This window comes from Canis lupus, chromosome 4 (genome assembly GCF_048164855.1).
Source record: "Canis lupus baileyi chromosome 4, mCanLup2.hap1, whole genome shotgun sequence".
Taxonomy (NCBI): domain Eukaryota; kingdom Metazoa; phylum Chordata; class Mammalia; order Carnivora; family Canidae; genus Canis; species Canis lupus.
In genome coordinates this window covers 67,650,133-67,677,179 of record NC_132841.1, presented here as the reverse complement: position 1 = coordinate 67,677,179, position 27,047 = coordinate 67,650,133, and the positions used below count along the sequence as shown (strand labels likewise).

The following is a 27,047-nucleotide window of genomic DNA, read 5'->3' as shown; positions in this document are numbered from 1 at the left end:
AAATGCCCACTAGGCCAGGTACCAGCCTAAGTGTTCTGCACATTATCTAATTTTACCTTCACAACAAACACAAGAGGCACATACTCTTTTTACCTCCACTCAGCACCCTCCACTCAGTCTGAAACTGAGGTTTGGAAATTATTAAATAACATCTGGTAGGAATAGAACACAAATGTGAACCTGAGTTTCACACCAAAGTCTACGTCCTAATACCTATGTAAACAGAAGTAAAGAAACGAGAATAAGTGCAAATATTGAAACATCTATAGGTGATGGGGTAGGAATTTGTAAGAATTTATGTTGGATAGAATCCGAATTTTCCATGAAGGATATGAAATTAACCACAGAGACAGAGGAATTTGGACAAGATCTACAGGCTACAAAGGAGGGAATCGAATGACTGGCAGGGAGGGAGATGCAATATTCAATGAGAATTTTCCAGAATTAATGAAAGACTTACATTTCCAGATTGAAGAATCACAATGAATACTAAATTAAACAAGTAAGAATGAATCCACACCTACACTCCTCTGAGTAAAACTGCAGAACACCATTGATAATGAGATAGATCCTAACAGTAATCAGAACAAAAAGATTATCTACGGAGTTACAATTAGACTAAAGTAGGCTTCCCAACAGAAAAAAAAAAAAAAAAAAAAACTAAGCCCACAAAACAGAGAGTGCTGAGGAGACCTGTCAGCTACATTATCATTCAAGAGGAGAAAGAAAATTGAATAAGCAAAGTCTGAGTGTGTGTGCCATACACGATGAGTGGCATACTTGTTCAGATAGTCCTTGAAGGAACCCCTGAAGGATGTACTTTGGGAAACGGAACTGAAAAGGAAAGAATAGCGTTCAAGGAGTCAGATAAGTACTCAGGTAAATCCTCATTGACTCTTTGAAATAACAATGATAATAATGACTGAGGATGGGGATTTAGACACGGTAAGATTAAAACGTTAAAACATTAGAAGGTGGGAAGCTGATTGTTTTGTTCTAAAAAATTCTAAAGTCGTTGCTTTGTTCAGAAAAAGTATAGATATATTGATTTTTTGACTCTTTAGGGGATTTTGTTGACACAAGAGTAACCATTATAGAAAGAAAATTACGATCTCTCATTTCAAAGTAAGAGAACTTAAAAATCGTGGTGGGTGTGACTAATTGTAGGTGTACTTAATTTCCATAAACACAAAGAAGGATTGGGGTGCCCAGGTGGCTACATTGGTTAAGTGTCTGCCTTGGCTCATGTCATGATCCCTGGGATCCTGGGATGGAGCCCGGCATCAGGCTCCCTGCGCAGTGGAGAGCCTGCTGCTTCTTCTCCCTCTGTCCCTCTCCCTACCCCACCATGCTCTTGTGCTCTCTCTCTCTCTCTCAAATAAATAAAATCTTTTAAAAAAAAAAAAAAGATCTATAGGAAATCTGACAAATTATTATTTGTTAGTTCCATAGGTATATCTATAATTTCCCCTTTTTAAAATTTAAAATTACAATTAAGTTTTTTTTTGTTTGTTTGTTTGTTTTTAAAGAGTAAGCTTCCTGTGCTCTGAATTGTCAGTTTTTACCTGATCATGTACTCCATAATCACTCACCCTTCACTGAATAAGGACTAAGCTAGCAGCCCTCCGTTTTGCCTCTCCTACAGAAGCAGAAGTAGAGGATATTTACCTTTCTGTTTTTCCTGGAAGCCATCTGAACTTTTTTTTTTTTAAGAGCTTTTTTATTTATTTGAGAAAAAGTGAGAGAGAAAGATCACAAACAGGGGTAAGAGCAGAGGGAGAAGTAGATTCCCTGCTGAGCAGGGATCCCAGTGGCGGACTTGATCCGGGACTCTGGGGTCATGACCTGAGCCAAAAGCAGACACTTAAGCAACTGAGCCAGCAGGTACCCACGCCATCTGAACTCCGAGCTCATGCACCAGCCTCCCAGCAACAGTCACAGCCTGTCCTGCCAGGTCCCAGTGACCTCCATGCTCTAGTTGGTGATTATCACTTAGATTCTCCTGGAAGAGTAATCTTAACCTTTCAAAGGCCTCTTCCAGAGACAGACTGTCTCTGTCTGTCTACATTTATCATGTTCATGGTCTACTTGGGCAACTGTCATAAACTGATACACAATGTGTCTGATAATCACAGTCACACTTTGTATCGGTTGTAAAGAGAGATTATTGCTGGAGCCGAGCCCAGCTGATCCGGATGATCACAGACTGTGCTCCTTGCCCCTTACCGTCTTTGCCAAGGTGTTGGGTGTGTCCTCTTCCCGGTTGTCAACAATCCCAACACTAGTCTGGCCTGAGCATGTGACCAAGATGAATAGGACATGAGCAAAACAATGAGACCTATTCAATATCCAAGCTAGTTTTGAGTTCTGCTAAAACAAATCAAACTATTCCCACTGCAGTACTGACTTAGAGGAGAAAAGCAATTTATTTAAAACAGACTCTTCAAAACTTCAGACAGACCTCTTTTAAGGAAAAATAATTTACAGATTTCCACTGCTGATATAAATTACTTTCTTTTTTTTTTTAATTTATTTATTCATGAGAAACAGAGAGAGAGAGAGAGAGAGAGAGGCAGAGGGAGAAGCAGGCTCCATGCAGGGAGCCCGACGTGGGACTCGATCCCGGGTCTCCAGGATCAGGCCCTCGGCTGAAGGCGACGCTAAACCGCTGGGCCACCGGGGCTGCCCCTATAAATTAATAAATTACTTTCACTGGTATGTTCTCTCCCTCTTTTTTTCTTGTGCTCCCAGCTTACTGAGATTCTTAGATCTTGAGTTTCTGCTTAAAAAGAATCAAATTTGGAAAAATCTCAGTAATTATTTCTTTTTTGCTTTGATTTCCCCTTCCCTCCAGTTAATCCAACAACACATATAATTAGGTTGCTCGGAGTTGTTCCAACTATAGTTGGAACCCTGGGGCAGAGAAAATGCCACTTTCATCCCTGCTTCTTGGTGTTGTTGACAGTCACGTAGTGACAGAGAATGACAAGCAAGGAAGGATGATGTGCCCAGAATGAGGGCGATGATGGCGAGCAGCACGTCTGTGGTCCGTGATTGTCCTGATCAGCCGGGCTCGGCCCCAGCAATAATCTCTCTTTACAACAGCGATAAAGATGACCGTGATCATGCCGACGCACCGGGTAACAGTTTATGGAAAGGCAGCCCGTCACATGGTCTGTTGCACCCCAGCTGCCACCCTGTACTCCTGCACCGTGCGTGTTTAGGGCCTTGATTCCCATCCTGTAAGACCTCCTGCAACCTATTCTGAATAAAAATTTGGTGAGAAACTCCTTTCTGTCTTTGTCTTTCTGTCTTTCCTCCTGGCTCTTATCTCACCATAAGCAAGTAAACAGTCCTCTCCTACCCGCCCATCTCTGGTTAATGAAGTTCCCTGTTCTTTCCCCACCCAGCCCAGGGCCTCTCAACCAGGCAGTTGTTTCCACTTACACTGCAAAGGGCGAGTCCAAATGCTCAAAGTTTGGCGTTCCTTCCTTGTCCTTCCTGGGTGTGACTGAGGAATAAAAACTGGGGAGGAGGCATGATAGAAAGTTCAAGTTTCTCATTTAGATCTAAAAAATCTCCATTCTGGGGGCACCTGGCTGGTTCAATCAGTAGAGCATGTGATTCTTGATCTCAGGGATATGAGTTTGAGCCCCACATTGGGTATACAGATTATGTATAATAACACTAAGTACAAATAAAAGATCTCAATCCTAGTAGACAAGCCCTTCACAAACTATCAATCAGAAAAACTGCGTGTACCTCTCGCACCTAGCCCATTGCCAAGGACACATTGGTGGTACTTGTTCAATACTGAGTATATGAATGAATCTATGCATTTCCATGGGTCTCTGACTTCAGCAAATGTCATCATGCCTTTTGATCACATAATACATTATATTTTTATATTTGTACTTTAATGGGAAATCTGGAGGCAAAACAAATTATTATTGCTGTGAAATGCCATGGCTATTTTAATAAGATTTCAACACTGGTCAGTCACATTTACTGTCTAAGGCTGTCCTAGTCAGGGTTATTAGTGCTACTAGCTTCCCCCAGAAAAATCCTAAAACTTTAGTGACTTAATACCGCTGTTTTGTTTCTAGTCCACTTTGCATTCTGATGCTGGTTAGGTGGCTTTCCCAGGTGGATTTCTTCTAAGTCTTGACTCAGGATACAGGCTCCCTTCCAACCGTGGCTCCGCCTCCTAAAAAAGGGGAGAGAATTGAAAATCTGCAAATGTTGCTGGCTTGCGTCATTACTGCTAATGTTCTTTTGGCCAGAACTAATCATCTAGTCCCAAAGCACTGGGAAAGGCAGTTTTCTTGAGTGCTCAGGAATTGAATATATATGGTTTGGCTTTTATTATAATCAGAATACAGTAAAAACACTCTATAACTAACTAAGATTATTCCAGGGACACCTGGGTAGCTCAGTGGTTGAGCATCTGCCTTCAGCTCAGGGCATGATCCCAGAGTCCCAGGATTGAGTCCTACATCGGGCTCCCTGCGTGGAGCCTCCTTTTCCCTCTGCCTGTGTCTCTGCCTCTCTCTCTCTCTCTCTCTCTCTCTCTGCGTCTCTCATGAATAAGTAAATAAAATCTTTAAAACAAAAAAAAGATTATTCCATGTAAATGGTCTGGTTTTAAAATCCAGGGGTATATTACTTATGAGATAAAAATTGTCTAGAGATTTAGTAAATAGTATCTATCTATTGATGGTGAAAGTGATAGCAATGATTTCTCTGCTTCATCTCTGCCCTTACCCCTTTCTATCTCAAAACTCTTCATACCAAGTCCTGCTACTTTTCACTCTGCTCAAGTTCTCAATCCTACTGCAAGAAGTGAAGTCCTTTCCATAGCCTCAGGCAAAGCAAGTCAAGATTTTTGGTGCTAATCCTAACCATCTATAGGTATTCCCATATCTTTTACTCCCATTCATTACGTACATGACTTCTTTCCACTTCTGGATGAATAATTTCTTTCTTACATATGGCCCACCACAGATCTGCAGGCCAAAGGGCCACATCTGGGTGGCACAATCAACAGCATACATTGAAGGGGTCGCTTATCATTAGAACCTCAACACTTATTGGATGCCTCCTAATCAGCTGTTTTCACTGACCTCACCATCTTCAGGAATTTCCAGAAAGAAGAGGGTTCTGTTGACAAATTCTTTTTCTCCACTTCCCAGTTAGCTGCTTATACCCGTGGCCTCCCGGACCCCAAGTCGGTGATCAAAGGGCCTTGGGGAAATCCAAAGAGGTTATCAGCAGGAGGAGCAGTGAGTTTTATCAGCCTTCTCTGAGAACCTGCTGTTGCTAGACACCGTTCTAAGTGCTCTCAGTGGATGAGCTCAAGGAATCCTGAGGATGCTTCAGGACTATTATTATTTCCTTTTTACAGATGAGGGAACTAGAAAGTTAAGTAACTTGTCCAAGGAACACACTAATGGTCGGTAGAACAGTACCCAAGCCCAACTCTGTACAGGGGTAGGTATGGCTGCCACAGAAAGAGAGAAGCAGGGAAAGGAGGAGGATATCATTCCCCTGTTCTAGCAGTGGGACAGCTGAGCAAAAAAGCGGGGGGGCAGGAAGACTCGAGAGCCCTGCTCCTCCTCCTCGCCCCCCTTCATCACTGCACCCTCCACCTGCTGGTGCCCAGAGACCCCCCCTGCCATCGCCCCGCCGTGGCAGGCCCAGCTACCTTTCCATGGGCTCTTTGTCAACTCTCCATAGCTAAGTGGGTTAACACGATTCAAAGGAGAAAACAGAAGGAAACTGTGTTTTGGCATTTAGTCCAAACAGCATTCCTCCACCCAGTGTTTCCACTAATAATACTGGTACTTTATAACTCTCGGATTTAAAAAAATAAATAAATACATGCCATTCACAGTCATGAAAAGAAAGTCAGCAAGCCTTAAACTATCAGCATGCTGACTCTGATGACTCACTAAGGGGTCTCGGAAGACAAACCACAGACTGGTTCCTGAACTATGTCCTCAGGTCTGTGGTGTATCTCCTTCTTCTCAGGCCCCTGGTGACAAGGACCAGCTCAGCTCTCCCACACCAAGCAGCCCAGCGGCTGGAAGAAGAAGCGCCCTGAGAACCTGCACCGCCACCCTTCATACTCCTAGGAGTGCTTGTTTGTTTAGCAGTGTGTATACCCATGTGCTGTTTGCTAACCCGGGGCTCCTTTCCCCTACATCCCAGCCAGAGGAACTTTCTATGGTACACCTCTATAGTATGCCCCCCAAAAGCTCAGTCTTAGGTGATTGAAAACAGCAGCTTCTGAAAACAAGGTCAGACTAGAAAGCCTGTGTTCCAAACAGACCTGACACAGGTCCTGACACAGGTCCTGACACAGGCACCCACCTCCACATCTCCTTTCATCCTAACAGAGACTTACCGAGATGAGAAGGGAATAATCTAACACCAGGGAATTATGTAGATCTACACAATCCACATAATTTGTCTTTGTTTATGTATTTAAAATCATACACACACACACACACGTATGTGTGATATTTACCCTGTGGCCACATAGAACTGTGACAGGTTTCTTAAGTTCAGTAATGTCATGTACATATCACGTACTATCTTGTTTCACATTTCATTATGTTTCCTACAGTGGCCAACCGTCCCCCTCTCTGAGATGACAGGACATTATGAGTTGGCTTGGCCCATGGTGTGGGAGGTGAGTAGGGGTGGGTCCCTCCTCCGTTCTGCTCTGTTACTGCAGACACCTTTTGTCTTATTTATTTATTTTTTGAGAGGAGGGGAGGAGCAGAGGCAGAGGGAGAGAGAAAATCTTATGTGGACTCCACACCCCACATGGAGCCCAACATGGTACTCAATCCCATGACCCTGAAATCATGACCTGAGCTGAAATCAAGAGCTTACACTCAACCAACCAAGTCATCCAGGTGCCCTGCAAACACTTTTTAATGCTTTTAGCAAAACAGTTTATACTGACAAGGAGAACAGGTTGCCAAATATCTAAGAGTCAGGGCCTCCACTTCCCTAACAGGATCCCGTCAGAGAAAGAGACAAGAACGGTGTTGCATATCAATATCAGGTTTTTGGCTCAACCACCACTGTTGAATAAAGCCATGTTACGTGTAAGGATTCCAGCTTCACAATTGATTTGGAGTTGTCATTTGCTCTGTCATAAGACAGCCACTATCCAGACGGTGATGCTAATCTAGCTCTAGTCTTTATCATGCTTTCCCAGAGTTACTGACTTTGTTCTTCTAGAAGGGGCCGAGGCTCGCCTACTATGCCCCTACAGCACCTCGCTGAGAGCCTGACACGTGGCCGGGTCCTGTCATGGACATTCTCCACCTTCCCCTCCAGGTCTACTCTCCACCTCTCCCCACCCTTCTTCACCGGCTCTGTGCCTGCATCACCAGGGGTTCTTTGCCTTCAGTTTTTGGCCGGATACCAGAATGGAGAACATTGGCAGGAGATGGAAGAGGCAGAGATCAGAGCCCTGATCTCTTTGGACCAGGCAGCAGCTGCATTCCTCTGCTAACAGCTACAAGGGCTATCAAGCAGTGTCTCCCCGCACCACACCACGGGTCTCACCAAGTTAGTTTCCTTTTATCACGGCCCCGCCTTTATAACCACTCCCCATTAAACTGTGCTCACTCACCCCTTTTCACAAATTCCCTTTTGTGTGTTTTATGATAGGGCCCTAACCAGTAAGAATGCACATAAATATTTATACAAACACATAGAATTTTCTTTAACATGATATAATTCAGGAAAATACACAGGTAACAACTTAGAGACGAGCGCTGTCTCAGAGGCCAAAGTCTCCCCAACAGCACGACTCTTGAAAAGCAGACTTTGTCTCGAACCCCAGCTTTGTACTTTGCCAGGCTATGTGGTCAGCCCTCGACAAATCCCCTTCCGTGACAGACACACACACACACACATACAACCAGGATGCTGACTTCTGGTCCAAAGGAAACAACCCTCTGTACCACCAGAGAAACTCCTTGAGGCTGGAGGACTCCACAGTCTCCCCTGGATTTTGGTGTCTCCTGCTCTTTCCCCATACACACGCACACTCACACAGACACACTCTCACAAATATACACACACTCATATACATATTACACACTCATACTTCCACCCCCAAGATACCTCAAAAACACCAGATCAAGAGGGACTTCCAGCCTCAGTAACACGTGTGGCTGACCTCCCATGCTTATGGTGTTCCCCAGTCTCCAGGGCCAAGAAGGCACAAATGACACAAAATACCACCACATTTTCTGCTGCAATGTGAATAGCACTTATTTCAGTCAAAAGCCCACCCACATACCGTCTTCATTGAAATTTTTTTTAATAAATGATTCATGAAAGATGAAATTATTTTTATAAGTTTCTGTCTTGCCCGTGGAACTAAAATATAACTGTAACCAAAAAATTTTTAAATTTTTAAATGAGAGTGATGGAGCACCTGGGTGGCTCAGTCCGTTAAGCGTCTGCCTTCAGCTATGCAGCGTTAGGCACTATAAATGCCTTGATGTCAGGATCCTTGTCTATAACGTTGACTGAGAACCCCAAAGTTTGGAAGAAGCTGGACACAAGATAGACTTTTGATAAATATCTTTTGAAAAAAATGAACAAAAATTTATTAACCCATTTAACCCTCACAGCACCCTATAAAAAAGATGAGGCAGGTATTTTCTCCCACGTTTACAAAGGAAGAAACTCACCTTCAGAGACTTGGCCGAATGCAGGCCGTCTGTGCCTGCTTGAGTTTGGTATCAGTGGTTTATTAAGAGTAAATACACCTGTTGCAGGGGCGGGCGTGCTGTGTTTGTGCCTTCTCCTGACACATGGGAAAAGGTGCCCAGAAATGAATAAACAGCAAAAATGACTTAGAAAATTTGAGTATTTCATGGATTGGAAGATCAACATATTTGAAGTTAGTAACCTGGTGTAAAATTTTAATAAAAACCTCTCATCCATCTCGAGGGCACCCTGGTGAACCCTCTATGGGCAGAAATGTCGCCCTTTTCACCCACTTCACTGGGTCTAGGACACAGGTCCCCTAATCATAATGCTGCAACCTCTTTGACCAGATCCTATTGGTCTGATTTCCTTGTCCTTTCCTCTGCCCCCAGATTCTCAAACATTTAAGATCCAGAATTTACCCTCGGGATGTCCACTCTCTGCTCCAAGAAGTGCTAAGTCTTACTTAAGCCTCTGGAGGCAGCCCAGCTTCTGTTTCCTCTGGGGAGTCACCTTTCCTCTTCCCGTGCTTCCTCTTCTTCAGGTCACAGACGTAAAAGAGGAAGCAGTGCCCAGGCTCTAGCTAAAAATGGGAAGTGGTTAGGTACAGGTCTTTTTCTGTTTAAGATTTTATTTATTTATTCATGAGAGACACAGAGAGAGAGAGGCAGAGACATTGGCAAAGGGAGAAGCAGGCTCCCTGTGGGCAGCATGATGAGGACTCGATCCCAGGACCCAGGGATCATGCCCTGAGCCAAAGGCAGATGCTCAACCACTGAGCCACCCAGGTGCCCCAGATGGCACAGACCTTAATCTACCCTGGGGTCAGAAACCAGGAGTCAGTCCAGGGAAAGCAATCTTGGTGAGGAGACCACCAAGCCATTACTTTAAGGACCCCTCAGAGCCCAGGCCACCTGCCTCATGTATAATCCAGAAGATAACTGAACGAGGGCAGGGAGGTCTCAGCATCCATGGGTTTGTAACCTCTTCCTTCTTCCCCGGCAAGCTCATGGGCTCTCTCCATCTCTCTTCCTTCCACCAATACTCCCTTTACTCCTGGGGTGCATGGATGCCTACCCAATATGTGATTTCAGAGGAATTAGAAAGTGGCCCCCCCCCAAAAAAAGAAAGTGGGCCCAGCAAGAAACCCACCAATTAGAGGTTCCATTGGGGGTTAATTACCCTCCTTTACAAAGCTAATTATTAAAGGGAAAAAAGAAATGGACAAGCAATCACATGGTGCTGAATTGTCTATAGTGTAGACAAAGGGAGGCTTTGAATCAGCTGTGGAGAGGAAGAGGGGAGCCAATAGGAAACTTGGACCTTTTGTATGCTGCTCAAGAAGAGAGAGGGGAAAAAAAGAGTTCTTGTCAAGTTGGCAATTACATGTTAAAATTCCACATAAAAATAGTAACGGGAAAACAGGAAAATCTTTGAAGCATTCCATAATTTGAGGCAGTCCATTGCTCACACCAGAGGGAAACAAAACACAACTCAACAGACACAACAGCCTAACAGGGATGACTTATTTCATCTCGTTGCTTCCTTTGTAACAGCTAGCTAATATCTATCAGGTTGAAGCATGCAGGAGATTGGACAAGAGGTTACTGTGAATAGGGGTCAGTCAACATGTCTCCCTATTCATTTAGGACAATCATGACTTCAAATAAGCTATTGCAAGGCCCCATTGCACACTGAATCTGATTTGAATTCATATATTAATTTTTAGCTAAGACGAACTAGGGGTGGTAGAAGGGGAGGAGGGCGGGGGGTGGGAGTGAATGGGTGACGGGCACTGGGTGTTATTCTGTATGTTAGTAAATTGAACACCAATAAAAAAAATAAAATAAAAAAATAAAAAAACAAAAAAAAAATAATTTTTAGCTAAGAAAGCAAGGTCATAATTAATAGCCTTGGAAAGGCAATGTTTTTCTTTCAATCAGAAATACTGGATTTGAATATTTTCTCTTTTACTAGCTGGGCAACTCAAACTCTCTGAGGAAACAATTTTCTCATAAGCAAATGGTGTAATGCTAGCTAACTAATAAGGTGATGGGGAAGTAGCCAAGTTAGATAACCTACCTAAGGCTGCTGTTACAGAGCCTGGGACTTTATTTATTTTTATTTATTTATTTTAGTGCCTGGGATGTTAACAGATCTTAAATAAATGGTAGCTTTTACTCTTACTGGGGCATTCAGAAAGCAGCCTATGGGTGTGAGACACAGACTTTAGGAAAAAGCTCTACCCGGGGAGTTGTATAGACCTCATCACCCATAAATTAAAGTAATGATCTTATTGGTTACTTGAGGATGAAATGAGATTGCATATAATATAGCTAGTGTATGCTCCCCAACACCATACGTACTCAGTGCTGCCTCCTGTCATCATTAATTAAGCTGTGTTCAATCATTGCACTTCAGATTGCTGGAGAAAGCTTGATGGTCCAGAGAACTTGAGAAAGAGGACCTTTCTGAGAAGGCAAAGGCCAATTAGCTTCTTGTCTTTGGTCATTCTGAGGCCTGCTAAACTCAAGTGTACATGGGATTCAGGTCAAAGCCCAAAGGAGACCAAAGAGTTCAGATCTTCGTGTCCCTCTTGGCTGTTTTATCAAGTTATCTCTCAAGCATTTGACCTTCTAAATAAAAACTCAGGGTCGGTAGAAGGAGCACAGAAATTGGCAAAGTGCAGAAGAGCTGTCCTTCAGATGGAAGCAGAATCCTTGGGATACAGCATCCTTGCCAGGATAGGATGGGTCTAATAATCTTCATACAATGACTCCAAACTTAAAAAAAAAAATTAGACAAGAGGAAGAAAATTAACCCTGAAAAATTATTCGATGTCAAATTCTAACAACTGACCCTTTGTCAACAGCCAGAGAGTTAACAAAACAAACAAAACAAAAGCTACTGAAACAAATGATCTCTACCCCATTGACAGATTTTATGCTGGAAATCTGCTCTATTCACATATTCACATATTGTTTTTGAATGATTATAATCCTAAATTTACTACCCAAAATGCAAAATGAACTCTTGGGTGTTTTCTAAAGGGAGGACTGGAAGGGGAAAAACTCATAAATTTTATTTTAAGGACAAAGCCAACTACTCAAATATCTGAGTGTTAGACCTAGAAAAAGATGATATGGCTTCGTTATAAAAATTGTGAATTCAGGGCACCTGGGTGGCTCAGTCAGATAAGCATCTGAATCTTGATTTCAGCTCACATCATGATCTCTGGGTCCTGGAATCAAGCCCTATGTCAGGTCCCACACTGAGCATGGAGTCTGCTTGAGGATTCTCTCTCCCTCTCCCACTGCCCCTCCCCCTGCTCATGTTTTCTCCCTAAAGTAAATAAATAAATAAATATTTTTTAAAAATTGTGAATACAGTGTTTAGCCTTCAGTGAGAAAGAAGAGAGTATTAGGAAAGAAGAGTATTTGTCAAGATATTTAGCTCTTCTCCAGGATAACCCACACCTGGAAGCATTAGATATCAAACATGAAAAAGTACATTATAGGCCTATACTTAATGGACTGTGTGCTCAAGTCCATTTTCCTACTCCTAAGCACAAGTGTATGTGTGGGGTCTGGGGGTGTATGTAGTATGTATGTCAGGGAGAGGAGTTTGGGGATTTAGGGGCAGAAGAGTAGAGTGAAAAGCAGAAAAACTGAGATTTCTCTATCTCAGAGCTTGAAATAAAGCTTGCTTCTGATCTACCACCAGGTTAAGATCTGGCCGAGCACAGGCAGGACAGCAGACAGGCCTCTGACCTCACAAATGGAAGGTTTGATCTAGAAATTCTAATCAAACATTTTCCATGCAGAATCCACTGGTAAGAGAGTAACCTCCAGCGTGGACTTGGCTGTGGACTTGGCTATGAACTCATCTCTCAGAGGTCAAGGCCCTCTAAGATGGTTTTATGATCTTTAGGTTACCAGATAGTCCAGCATTAGAAGGAAGATAATTCTGGATTACCAGGGCCCTCCGCTTGATTCTCACCAACTATCCCAGACAGACTTCCAAGAAATAGAAGAATGACCTAAACCGGGGGCTCTTAATCTAGGGACTTCAGATACCCAGATGGAGTAGTAATGGAGTCTGAGAAATTTCTTTACAATTGTATTTCAATGTCAAATATACTTCAATAAAATAGATATATAAATATTTAGAATATAAGTTAGGCTAATATGATTATGTTGAATTTTACTATGCTCATACAAACAAGCCATTTCTTTGTTGTTTTTTTTTAAACAAGCCATTTCTTGGTATTCCATCACATCCATTTGAATTTTTTAGGTCATGTTATGATACAAATATCTCATATATTCAAGTTAATTGTATTTTGGCAAATAAAAATATGCCAAATTCATTTATTTATGTAATTGAAAATATAAATAAATTAGTCATGGGGACTCTTAAAAAATTGTATCTCAAAAAAAAAAAAAAAAAAAACCTCTTATTTTCATTTGCCTACCCTAATGGTACAAATATTTACCAGATTCCTAAGGTTTTTCTGTTTGGTGGGGTTTGTTTTGTTTTGTTTTGTTTTCCTTTAGCTAAAATTATGTCAATTCATTTTAGTAATACAGATAATTTGTGATTCAGCAGAAACTCCACTATGTGAAAAATCCAAACATAAATTAGACTGGTTACTTACATGATAGAAGTATTTTTTACCTCACTAAAATATTCAGTGTTTAAATATTAGTGTCTTTTTATACATTCATCTTAACTTTTTAATATATACCGAGTCACAGCAAGTTTATATAGTTTTGTCAATTCCCTGTCATTCCCTTGGGAATGTGTTTTCAGTTAAGTTCTGACACAAAGGTTTTGACAGACAGCTGAACCAAAGACTGGCTTTGGACTTGGAATGTTGAAAATTTTAATGAGAATAAAGTCTAAATCTAAAGCTATCCCATCTCCTCATGAGTAAATAAACACCTTCTTCCTCCTCCATTTTTATAGTGATTTTATTTCCAAAAAATTTACATACATAAAGCTATACATAATTAGCATAATATAACTTGATGAGTTTAGAGTTAAGTATAGTGATTTTATTTATTATTTTTTAAGGATTTATTTATTCATGAGAGACATAGAGAGAGTGAGGCAGAGCCTGATGCGGAACTCGATCCCGGGACTCTTGGATCACGCCTTGTGCCCAAGGCAGTTGCTCAACCACTGTGCCACCCAGGCATCCCAAGTATAGTGATTTTTTTTTATTATTTTTTTAAGATTTTATTTATTTACTCATAAGAGAGGCAGAGACATAGGCAGAGGAAGAAGCAGGCTCCATGCAGAGAGACCTGTGTGGGACTCGATTCCAGGACTCTGGGATCCCGCCCTGAGCTGAAAGCAGACGCTCAACCTCTGAGCCACCCAGGCACCCCCCCGCCAAGTATAGTGATTTTAAACAGTAATATGATTTGCTCAGAACTTTTTCATTTAGATTTCCATTGCATAAAGTAAGGCATACACATAACTTGTAAAACTATGTACAGAAAGGACAAAGGACATTATGGAGCAGATGCCTTACCTCTCTTCCTCCCATAAACCCAAAGTGATTTAGATTTGACTTGAAGCCATGTACCTAGCAATGGATTGTGCATAAAGTGCTGGGGGTTGGTACATGGCCAACCAGGACTTTAGACTGTTTTTTGTACTGTATTAGGACTGACACATTACGAAGTTGAAAATTGTCCTGAATAGTAGCTTTGGTGTGTTCCACATCTGGACCAAAGATGGTGTGGTCAGTGTAAGCTCTTCCTGCTTAAAATGGAGACATCCCATTGCTTAGTGGCCTTGACCTTCCATAGGAGCTAGAAGCCTTGGTTCCCCAGGAGAGAAGATGCCACAGATCGTGGATCTTAACTATTCTCTTTTTTTCTGGAGGAGAAACTATTGTGATCCTTTGAAATATATAGCTTAGAAAACTATCTGGGAGGCAGTGGTTTCTATTAGTATCTATTAACATAGCTTGTTGTAATGTGTTTAGTAAAGGAAATAAGGAAGTGATGTTTCTTTAACCCAAAAGCACAATAAGACGGGTTATATATACCATGTCCCATGTACTTCATAGGATAGCAAAGAATCCTTGGTCTTTTCTGGAACTTCACCAGTTTAGTTCAACAGAATGATTGCTATGTAATTTTAGAACCAAACTGATTTATTTAGTATTTCCTTGAAATCAGACCCCGAGTTAAGCACTTGGTGCAAGGAGTTTATTGGAGAGGTTATCCCAGGAAGCACGAGCAAGTGAGCTTGGTGAGATAGGAAAGGTGGAAGAGTTCACATAAAGGTGTGTTATTGAGGTTCCTGCTAGACTTCTAATTTTTTTGTTGTTTTAAACTGCTAAATTTTGAGGTAATTTGCAATGCAGCAATAGATTACCAATACAGTGTTCATATAAAGTAGAACACTATGTGGCAATAAAATATCAGATTTTCAAAGAATACTTGATGGCATGAAATGTGATGAGTATGCAATATTAAGTGAAAATAGTGGGAAGCAGATCCATCTGTGCAGTGTGTGTTGCGTCTCTGTGGTTTTCGTCTGATCAGCAAATGTCCTTCCCCTCCTTCTGCTAATAGAACTTCCCCTTCTCAGAGAGAAACAATTGCATGTGTTTTAAGTGGTGCTGACTCCAACCCATGTAAGTCAAAGAAGTGAATCTGATCAAATCTAAGTACCTGGATCCCTTGGCACAACGTAAAATACAGGCTAATGAGGACAAGCCCTGGAACTTCTCTTCCCTGAGTCATTAAAAGAGAGAAGGTCCTTAACTTCCAAATAAAGGTAAAGGTGGTAAAGGCACCAGACACCCTAGCTTGAGTTTTCAAGCCCCATGTTTGGCATCCTGTTCAGTGGGGAACCTGCTTCTCCCTCTCCCTCCTCCTCTCTCCCCGTCTTGTGCGCTCGCTCTCTCTCAAATAAATTAAAATCTTTAAAACAAATTAAAACACAGATTCTCAGGCCTTACACTTGGAAACTTTAACTCAGCAGTTCTGTATTAGAGACCAGAAACATGTACTCTTAACAATATCTCCGTATAATGATGAACGGATAGCACTGGAAACTACTGAGCCCAGCTGAGTAGATTATAAGTGGATATTTCTGTTCCTTCTAAACATAATTTCTAATTTTATAATGACTAGGTATCATTTGGGTAATGAGTACATTTCTTAAAAGTACAATTGTTAGTCACTAATTATCATATTGATTCTAAAGAAAGATATTACCCAAGTCTCAACCAGGGTTTCAGGGTTGCATTTCATCCTGAAATAGACCATTAACCTTTAACACAACACTCCATTCCCACTGCCAAGCTCAGTCAGTGTCCTCACTGGGAAGGGATAGATGGAAGGGCCAATAGAATGGAAAAAATATAGAGAATGGCAAAAGGAGAAGTGGACTCCTGACAGGCTAGAGCAACTAGCCAACTAGGATTGGGAAGAGGCCTCTGCAGAGGACCCGGGAGGAGTGTCGGGGCTCTCAGCACCAAGGAAAGGAGCTTGGATTCAGCACGGTGGTTCAAGGGCAACCAAGTAACTGTAAAGTGGGAGGCTAGATTTTAGAGCAAATAGAATCCCAGGTAGATTATAAATGTAGTCGTTCAGCCAAAGGCACTTGGTTGGGCAAGATGCTGACCTGGTATGAAATAGGGGCTTAGTTAGATTCAGGAACAAAACAGAAGGCTGGTAAGAGGACCCGGGTATGATGTCTGAGCAGAACCAGCTGCCAGGTCAAAATGGTGCTCGGCCATGCACCATGGCCTAGGGATCCTAAAATTCCTGAGGATATATCAGATTGCCTCGGGCAAACATGTATGCACAGAAGGAGCCAAGTGGGCTACATCATCAGGGACTGAAGGATTTGGCGGGGGGGGGCGAGCCCTGGACAGATCAAATCTATACAACTTTAGTGAAAGGAAGCTGCAGCGGAGGCTCAAGTAGATAAGAAATTAGCAGCTTCTGGTCACTCAGATGGGAAATGTAGAGAATTGGGCTCAGAGACATAATCAGAGGGAAGAGGCCTCTCAACAGCAACCATGAGGCCTTTGATGGTTTCAGCTTCCACTGGCAGTAGCAATAGGTGTTTCTGAATTGAGGCGAGGCCTCTTCAACTGTGAAGGCCATTCACTCCTAAGGCCAGGTTAAGGTACGCATTGCACAGGAAACCACCCACAGCTGCATGTTTTTAACTGAGTTTACAGCTGACAAACAGTGCTGACAGCCCCTTCGGAATGTGCTTGTGTCTCCTTTTAGGTTCCAGCACTGACGGAGGAACAGAAATCTTGCAGTCTGCCTCTCCTAGATCTAGAGTCAACTTTTAAGGTCCCACTAATTCCACAAATTCAGAAGGAGCAAATTCCCTCAGGGAATTCCAGGTCAGGTCCCGAGGTCAGGCCTAGGCTGGATCCCAGCCCCCACAGTTGGCCTTAGGCCCCAGGAATGTCTTTCGAGAAATGTAAACATGAGGGAATTAGAGCCATGATCTCTAGAAAAGTAGAAGCCCAACTTGGGTGCATGCCTCACTTTAAATGGTAAAACTCCTGTCACAAAGACAGAAGTATGTTTCTCCTCTGGGTAAATAAAGCCAATGAGCTAAGGCAGGTGGTTATCCCAATTACCAGGTGAATTTAGGGTGGACTGCATATGACAGACAAATGGAGCTAAATCCTCTTACTTCAGGACTAGTTATTATCTAGACAGCACATCTGTAAAGGGCTGTATCCTCTTAACTATATAAAAGAGGAGATTTCTTTCTGTCTTTCCAATCCCTTGGATTGCTTGCGATGCTTACTGAATTCTGGTTTAATGGGTTTTTTTCTCTCCTATTTTTGTGGAGAGATTTTCTAGCATCATGGAGCGAGAATTCGTGTCCCCTCAAAGGTCCTTCCAGCCCAACTAAGAATCAAATAGACACGAGGCAGACCAACAGGAGATCAAATAGTGAACACAAAGGGAATCCACATAGACATGGAAATTCCAAAGACGGTCAGGAAAACAAGGTATGTATGTCATCCTGAACTACAGAAAAGGGTAAAGGTCTGGGACTTCAGAGGAAAGGGATGCACCTCACAGGGCAATAAGAGATGTTTAGTAACGAGATGTTTGCCCTACCATACAGATGAGTCACTCAGATAAAATTTATCTCTGTTGATAGCCCTTCCTCTGGGTAAGATCCCCAATTTAGATTCTTCTGTGTAATTAAGTGATGGGCAAAAGTTTCTCTTGAGCCCGCAGGGACTTGAATCCCTTTGGTCAAAATGACCCACATTCCAAAGTGGCACATGTAGGGTAGAGGTGCTGTCCTGAATCCCTTCACCAGCTTGGGCGATTTTCTTTTTAATTATATTTCCTCAACAGCAATTATGCCTGTACACGTGAGCAGTCATTACTGTGCCTGCTTCAGAGGGAATCACGTACACAAGACATCCATTGCTTTGCATCACTGAGGTGGAATTTGATCTGCTGAGAATGCAAACTGGGACACAGTCTCATCGAGCCACGTAGGCGAGCTGTACACATTATCAGGGGCCATCATGCTGCATGATTGTGTGTCCCTCAATCAGATTTCCATGAAACTTGAGGATACTGGTAGGAGACTAAAATGTTGTAGTAAGTGTGCTGTGGACAGTTCATGAAGACAGGAGGGTTTTTTAACATACAAATTCTGGGTTGTTTGGAGGGATGGTTTAAATTATAAGAGACTATATTTATTATAGAAATATTTTGAAAATAATAGAAAGGTATCTACTACTCATGGATAACCACTAGTAGCACTTAGATGCAAATCATTCCCATCTTCTCTCATAGTTTTGGGCTCATTCTTTGTTGTTTTGGGTTTTTTCTTAAGATTTTTTTAAGTAATCTCTACGCCTAACATGGGGCTCAAACTCACAAGCCAGAGATCAAGAGTTCCATGCTCCACCTTACTGAGTCAGGCACCCCTGGGCTTGTCTTTTATTGTTGTAAAACTGTCATCAGATTGTATACAAGTGTGTACCTTTTTTTTTTTTTTTTGCTAACTATTGACATAAGTCTTCTTTCATGTATCCAAATCCTCATTGTATCTGTTTGAAAATCCATTGAGTGGATGTAATTATTTAACCATTCCCCTACTAGGGAACACTCGAATTATTTCTAATTCTGGTGCTCTTTAATACCAGAAATTAAACTGACAAGAAAGTCTGCATTGCATAAAGCTAAATCTTGGCATACACGTACAGAAGTGCTATCATCAGCGATTTTCATTTTTGTTTTCTAATAAACAGAGTATGTTTAGCATGTTTCTTGTATTCTCTCTTTACTCTTGAGAAATGCATGGCCATTCCCCTTAGACATTGTTCTTGGGATTCACAAAGCTGGTTCTTCACAAATTAGACTTCCTACCGTGACAACCTGATACTGCAATTTGATTTTAAAACTCATTTTAGGGAACTCCAAATTCGCGGTCTCCAGTAGATGTCAGCAGAGCTCTAAACAACCTCCTCAACTTTGCTTTGCTAGGGAGTCACCTGAGAATCTTGCTAAAATGTAAATTCTAATTCAGTGGGTCCCTGTGTCTAATTAGCAACCAAGGGATGCCTATGTTGGCTCGTGAACACACTGAGAGAAGCCAGGCTCTCATGCCGTGCTTCTCAGCCTCAGCGCCTGCATGTTGCAATCAGCTGGGAGTGCTTTATGAACAGAGGATATGACACCTGCATTGTGGCCTCAGGAAATTTTAAAGATCCTCTGGAGGGTTGCCTGGGTGGCTCAACGGTTAAGTGCCTGCCTTTAGCCCAGGATGTGATCCTGGAGTCTTGGGATCGAGTCTCACATTGGGCCCTGCATGGAGCCTGCTTCTCCCTCTGCCTGTGTCTCTGCCTCTGTGTGTGTGTCTCTCTCATGAATAAAGAAAGAAAATCTTTTAAATAAATAAATAAATAAATAAATAAATAAATAAATAAATAAATAAATAAATAAATAAATATCCATCCTCTGGATAATTCTACTGTGCAGCCAAGGTTGAGAACCCCAGCTCTATCACACTACAACTTCAAAATTTAGACATCATAGAGCTAGAAACTGTTAAGCAAATGGGACTTTAGATACTGTCTTATCCTGCCCAAACTCTCATTTTGTAGGTGACAAAACTTAGGTCCAAAGATAACACACTCAATCAAGGTCACACTATGATTGTAGGTGTTTAAGATTTTATTTATTTATTCATGAGAGACAGACAGAGAGAGAGAGGCAGAGACACAGGCAGAGGGAGAAGCAGGCTCCATGCAGGGAGCCCAACATGGGACTCGATCCCAGGTCTCCAGGATCTCGCCCTGGGCCAAAGACGGTGCCAAACCACTGAGCCACCCAGGTTGCCCATGATTGTAGTTTAATACAATTTCCACAATGACACAAGATAACTGGGATGTTCTATTCTCATTCGAGTGCTTTAATCATACTCTCTGGTGGGATTCTCATGACCTCACAGAAGATCAGTCCATGTCAACTTTTCACGTATGATGAGGGTACAGAGGGCCTGCTTCTACATCATCTTCAAAAACAAGGCAGAGAGGGGAAAGAGATGGAGAGAATAGCACCAGTAGGTCCTTCTTTGTTTTCCTCTCTTGAGAGAGACATGAATGTGCCCTTTGCCCCTGTACTCACCTTGCCCTGTCATAGTCTGTAGACTTCAAAACCACACATCAGCTGCTTAGACCCAATTTCACCAATAACTGGGGGATAACACATGTGTGGTTGCTGACAATTAGAAGTTCACAATGAAGGGCACCTGGCTGGCTCAGTTGGTGGAACATGTGACTCTTGATCTTGGGGTTTTGGGTTTGAGCCCCACATTGGGTGTAGAGATTATTTTAAAACAATGTCATTTAAAAATTCACTATGGGGCAGCCCGGGTGGCTCAGCGATTTAGTGCCTGCTTTCAGCCCAGGGCGTGATCCTGGAGACCTGGGATCGAGTCCCACGTTGGGCTCCTTGCATGTGCCTCTGCCTCTCTCTCTCTTTCTCTCTCTCTCTCTTTCTCTCTGTCTCATGAATAAATAAATATTTTTTTAAATTAAAAATTCACTATGAAGCTTCAGGACAAAATGGAGATCTGCTCCCCGCAAGACACCCAGCAGCGTTGTTTATGCCGCCCCAGCCAATGGGCTTCATCCCTTCTAGCCAAGGGATATTTTCAGGCAAAAGTCTCCTCCGAGTGCCCCCTGCCGGGAGCAAGGAGCAAGCTCTATCCAACCAGTCCTGAGCTCTGAACCTGGAACCACGCTGCAATACCTCTCATTGTAAGCAGGCAAAGATCCCTCTCTAGGCCCCTCATCCCCTCCAACTGCTGCTGCTTTTCTCAACTTTTCCTTACCACAAACCTTCTAAATAGAGTTGTCTATACTTACATCCCCACTTTCTTACTTCTCATTGTGGTTTCAACCCACACTGATTAAGTGGTCACCCCTACCATTCCCTTGAACTTGATCTTGTTCAGATACCCACCTTCTTCTTCCAGCATCTCAGGGCTCAGTCTTCAATCCTCCTATGAACCTCCCTCCCCTTAGATGGTCTCACTCAGAACCAGGTGTGAGGAACCAGCTGCAGAGTGTGTCTGAGAACTGAATCTCATAGTCCTCAGCACACTGGGGACACAGGAGGTCCTGAGTCCACACACTGATTCTTGACTACATTGTTCAGATATGGCTCCTCCACTCCCCCCTTCTTGAGTCAATAGCCTATTATTCTTTTACCTTTTGAAGTAAACATGTTTTTCTCTGCTTCCCAAAGTTAATCATTCCTATAGCCAATCTGCTAGCTCTCTTAATAAAAACTGGAGGAGACAAAGCCTCGGGGTCCAAGTCCATTTTGAGTCTGAGTCTCGGTACCCCTGTCCCCCAGATTAAAATTCAGTGAGACTCCGAGTCTTTCTTCATATCGTTGTCTCCAACTATCCTGGATCGGTAGCAACCAGGCTTTACAGACATCTAGATACAGAAGAATCTCATACCCACATCTTTACCACCAATCCGACCCTGAATTCCCACCTCATGTCTCCAGCTGTCTGTGTTTGGTGAAACCCTCACCCTGATCAGTGCCCCCTCCAGCCTTACTCATTTCAATAAATGGCCCAAATACTCAACAAGTTGTTCAGAATCAAAATATGAGACCTTTACTTTTTTTATACCCAACATCTAATTCATCAGAAATTTCCATTCGCTCTACCTTCAAAATTTATTTCAAATCCATCACACTTCCCCACTTCCACTGCTATCATCTAGACCAAAGAAACCATCCTCGTCTACCTACATTATGACAATGGTTTTACACCCATACTCCTGATTCCTTTTTCACTCCTCGGTGGTCAGCTCTTCAGATAGAAAGAATGCTCTTTCTAAAGCAGAAGTTAGATCTTATCTCACCCCTGCTTCAGTGGCTTCTTGTAACATTTTGAATAAACTCAAACTCCTTATCAAGTCCTATAAGGTCTAGAATACCTGGCTCTTGCTTATTTCTTCAGCTTTATCTCCTTTCACTCTTTGCCTTATTCAGTTTGACCAAGATGACCTGCTTGCTTTTCCTAGGATGAGCCAAGTTCACTCTTATGCTCTTATGTTGGTTGGCCTGTTTGCCTAGAACATTCTTCTCCCTAGCCATACACAGTCTCCCATAGTTCCAATCTCTGCTCAACTGTCACATTCCCAGAGAGACTTGTCCTGACTCCTCTATCTAAAATCACTACACGTCTGTCTTCTTACTCTCCATCCTATTCACATGTTTTTATACCCCTTCTTACTTTTCCTGACATTATCTGATACATGTATTTGTTTATTGTTCCTCCTCCCCTGCTAGAAAATATAAGTTCTCCATGGGCTGAGAGATTTTGAATTGTTAAATTCTACATGCCCAGCACCTAGAAGTGAGCCCGGCACCTAGTATGATGTGCACAATAAGTATTAGTGCAGGTGGGGACTCTGAAGGTAGATCCAGAGAGAAATGAACTCCCAAGAAACAAGTCACAAACTGATCTCTCCCTCTGATTTTCTTTTTTTTTTAAGATTTTATTTATTTATTCATAGACACAGAGAGAGAGAGGCAGAGACACAGGCTTAGGGAGAAGCAGGATCCACGCAGGGAGCCTGATGTGGGACTCGATTCCGGGTCTCCAGGATCACACCCCAGGCTGCAGGCGGCGCCAAACCGCTGCACCACTGGGGCTGCCCTCCCTCTGATTTTCAAAAATATTCTCCTTTCACTGAAATTTCACTTGGGGATTTCCAGTGAAATGTGCTTTAAATCAGTCTCTGAATGTTGGCCAAAAGCCAAGATATCACATATGCTTTTCAGAGAATAATAGGAACTAGAAGCAGCAGTCAGGTGGCCACTGTCAGAACAGCTCAGTAACAAAGGACAAACAGGAAAAGGGACTTGGAGAAAACCAGATGAGCTAAGATTCTGGGGAAAGGAGAACTGATCTGAGATGTGCTGACAGTATCAGTCACCAATCTCCCAGCATACACACATACCCCACAGGGATTTGTCAGTCCTGAGTGGAGACAACAGGCTTGACCTTGGCCCAGGCTAATTCTACAGGAGACTAGGACAAAAATAACAAATGGAAAACTTGATGTGCCTCAAGTACATAACCTTTCCTCCCTAGGTGACATTTGCTAAGTGCTGGGGCTCTATGAGAGGCTGAAGAGCTATCCAGAAAGCTTCTAGAAGGCAGAGTGTTTTACCCCTTTCAGGAAATAAGACCCATGAGCAGAGAAGGCCAGTCTCAAGCCCATGGCCACTCCCTCTCTCCAGATACTTGATAGGAGCAGCAGAGAGCAGGAGGCGCTAGAGCAAGGATGAGAACTTCTAAAGAACAGAGCAGGTGTCCTCAGTTCTCTAGGGCTGATGACAGAGATTAGCATGGTCCTCAACGAAAGGACAAAATGGCCCTTCCTGTGAAAGTACAGCAAAGACAGATTGCAACCCAGCCTCAACCTTCCTCAAACCCTGTTACGTCCTCATTCTATCCGCCTAAGAGAAGAGAGAGGGAACCCTCTCTGGTGGAAGATCACATCATATGGAGGCTCCACCTATCTTTTTTTAATGTTTCCTGGATACAACAAGATGATACGTAACAAGCCAAGTCCATAATTAAGTGGGGGAAAAAAGATAATAGAACTAAACCCACAGATGATCCAGCCATTGATGCTAATAAAAAGGAAAACCAATTGACAAAATCAATATCTATTAGACTAAGTCTAATTTGAATATTTTTATCCCTTACATAAACACTAAAAGAGTAGTAGAATAATGTATAACCAATAGGTCAATAGAAGAAAACATTGGAAGGATAAAAATGTTTAGATATTCCAATAGATAAAAAAGGAGGAGAAATAGAACTAAATTTATGGGCCAAATAGAAAACATATTAAGATGGTAGATATACACCCAATTATATCAAGTTATATCAGTTCATCACCAAGGCCTAACTATTTTATGTGCTATATTCTCCTGTGGCCTCTTCTCTATTCCCACTACTACAGCCCAAATTCAAATTTACAGTAACCTATTACCTGGAGTATTTCAATAAATCCCTAACAATTTTCCTTATTTCTGCTATGGCCTCCTTCAATCCATCCTCCTTAGATTTTTTTTTTTATTTGATTTTGTGCATGCCCTTCTTCTGCCTAAAATGTCTCAGTGGCTCCCATTAACTTACGAAAGACATCACAAAATGAGTATTTGCTGAAGAGTCAGCCTCCTGGAAAAAATAAGAGGATGCAATGGCTCCACCTGGTGGCAGCATGAAGAGCTGCCTTGAGACCAGCCAGGAAGTGGAGAATGTTCCTAGTTTTTATTCTTGCCTTCCTCTTCCAGGAGATCATGATTACCTGCCTTGAAGAAGGTTGGACCTGAACTTCTCCTTACAGGCAAAGAGTGAGGACACTTTTGTTCCCAAGGAAGAAAGGGGAAGCCCCATATTGTGGTTTGGGAACTGCAGATATTGGGAAGGTAGGAGTGGATCTAAGTGGGGGGAAAAGGGTAAAGTTTTAAAACACAGACTTATGCATCTTCTTAGATACCCCCAACTACCCCCCACTTTCCCTCTTCTTGGTTGCCATGCCTCTCTGGGTTGTGGGTGAAACACTGGCCCACCAAGTATGGGATCCAACATCCTGAAAAGCCTGGAAGCCAGGATGAAGCAATCCAAAGTGCAAGAGTCAGCTCCCCTGAAGGTAAAATTGGACCAGGGAAAAATGGAAACTTCAGGGAGCCAGGCAAATAAGCTACTTCTCCTTTCTTTCTTCAGCAAACTATCTGAGGCATGGTTTCTCCTTGCCAGTCCTGAGCCACGTCACCCTTGCCGGTGCTCGGTAAAGGCACAGACAGCACAACAGCATCCCATCGCCTTGCTTAGTCTTCCCCTTCCTCACTTTCTTTCTTCCCTGGCAATCACCAGGGCTTACACAACCTGAAGGAACTGCCGGCATCTGGACTGGACAGCTGTGGCCAAGAGCACTCACCCCGCCAGCCACATTCCTCGGAGTGGGAGCTTCAGGGAGGTTCTGTGGGGAAGACAAGCAGCATGTCCCCGTGGCCATGGGCCTCGGCCTCCTGGGAGCTTCCCGAGGCATCAGCCGCTCAGGTCCTCTGTGGCCTCAAGCCTCTCCCCCCTGCCACTGGATCCATTGGAGCAGCTTTCACAGCTTTCCTTGAACAAACCTCCAGATCCTGAGCTGTTCCAGCCTGACAGGCCGCAGAAGATGACAAAGGGGGAGCACAGAGGGGTCAGTCATTCATGAAAAAGGGAAGACAGGCTAAACCTGAGGGGGAGGCACACCCAGCCCCACCTCGAGCCAGTTCCCAATTGCCTTCAGACCTCTTTCCTTTTGCCCAGTGTTTATCAAACTCAGTCTCCACTGAGACTGAGTGATTTGAGTGATACAAATCACTTAGGGATCTCGTTAAAATGCAGATTGTAACGCAGTAGATCTGGGGCTAAAGATTCTGGGTTTCCAATGAGCTCCAGTTCTGGTGATGCTATTTGATCTCAACTTTGGCTACATGTTAGAACCCCCTGTGGAGCTTTGCAGCCAAAACCAGTGCTCAGGCGTCCCACCAACCAGTGACTAAATCTGTAAGCATGGTGCCTGGGCACCAGTGTTCCTAGAAGCTCAGAAACTCCCTCAGATGACTGTAGCTCCAGCAAGTTCTAGAGAAATATGATTCCCAAGTCTCATTTCTTCCTGTGTAAATGCTCCCCAACCTCCTTTATCCTTCTCTACCACTGCTTTCTACGCTAGTTCTCCTAGAGGCCCCTCTAACTCCCCTGCCAGATTAGCTTCTCTTCCTCTGTTCTCAAGCTACCTAAGATTGGTGACAGGCTGGGAGCCAAGACAACCCCAGTCCTTTATTGCTTCCCCCACTCCAGCCCCATCTAACTTAACTGGGCTTAATTAAGCCTCCTCCTTGCCCTCCTTCCCCCAGGATGTTGGGATGACCAGGGGTGAGTAACCAGTGCTGACCCCAGCTCTCAACTTGCTCTTGCTTCTCAGCTCACTCTTGCACCTGCTCGATAGAGGACAATAAACTGCCACAGGTAGGTTCCTAATCACTTAAACCTCAGCCCTAACAACATAATTTTATTTTTGTTCCCCATGTACCCCTAGGTCCCTTCCAGGACTTGATTTGATGCTTAAAGAATAAGATAGTGAAGGATGAGCCAAGAGATGTAGTATATACCAAGAATCTATGGAACATCATCTTCTCCTACCAATGGAGCTGCCAGAAAAAAATACATTGAGAAAGCATCGCAGTCCCTCTCCAGAGTCAGTTGAATTACGAGGGATGGTGGTTGACAAGTATAGAACCATATCTGTATCATTCTCCATTGTTTTCCACTGCATAGCTCAGTGCGTGGAATATGATGTATAAGTATGTGTGTATGAGTGGATATAAATATTCGTGATTAGAGGGATGGCTGGGTGGCTCAGTGGTTGAGCATCTGCTTTCAGCTTAGGGCATGATCTCAGGTCCTGGGATTGAGTTCCACATCAGGCTCCCCACAGGGAGTCTGCTTCTCCCACTGCTTATGTCTCTGCCTTTTTCTGTGCATTTCTCATCAATAAATAAAATCTTTAAAAAATATATTCATGATTGGAGAACTGAATTTTTCATCTCTGACCCTCAGTTGATTGATAAATAAATCGTAGACAAATGATGGTGAACATTTGTTTTTGACTTGTTAGCAGAAGCTGTTAGATACAAATGAAGATAATATATATATATATATATATAAGCTTAGAGAAATTTCTT

At 42.8% G+C, this 27,047-nt stretch overlaps 2 long non-coding RNA genes across 4 annotated transcripts; both read left to right on the top strand.

The window, feature by feature from the left end:
* Positions 1-2,132: 2,132 nt before the first annotated feature.
* On the top strand, positions 2,133-3,287 carry LOC140631613 (uncharacterized). Its single transcript, XR_012029139.1, has 2 exons — positions 2,133-2,715; positions 2,855-3,287. It is a non-coding gene; the product is annotated as an uncharacterized lncRNA (long non-coding RNA).
* A 9,278-nt stretch (positions 3,288-12,565) lies between these two features.
* Positions 12,566-26,826, top strand: LOC140632576 (uncharacterized). Of its 3 annotated transcripts, XR_012030173.1 has the most exons (6): positions 12,566-12,637; positions 15,336-15,540; positions 17,593-17,755; positions 24,609-24,743; positions 25,192-25,519; positions 26,402-26,826. It is a non-coding gene; the product is annotated as an uncharacterized lncRNA (long non-coding RNA). The 3 variants fall into 3 exon arrangements; XR_012030174.1 differs by lacking the exon at positions 25,192-25,519; XR_012030172.1 differs by having other exon boundaries at positions 24,609-25,519.
* Positions 26,827-27,047: the final 221 nt, after the last annotated feature.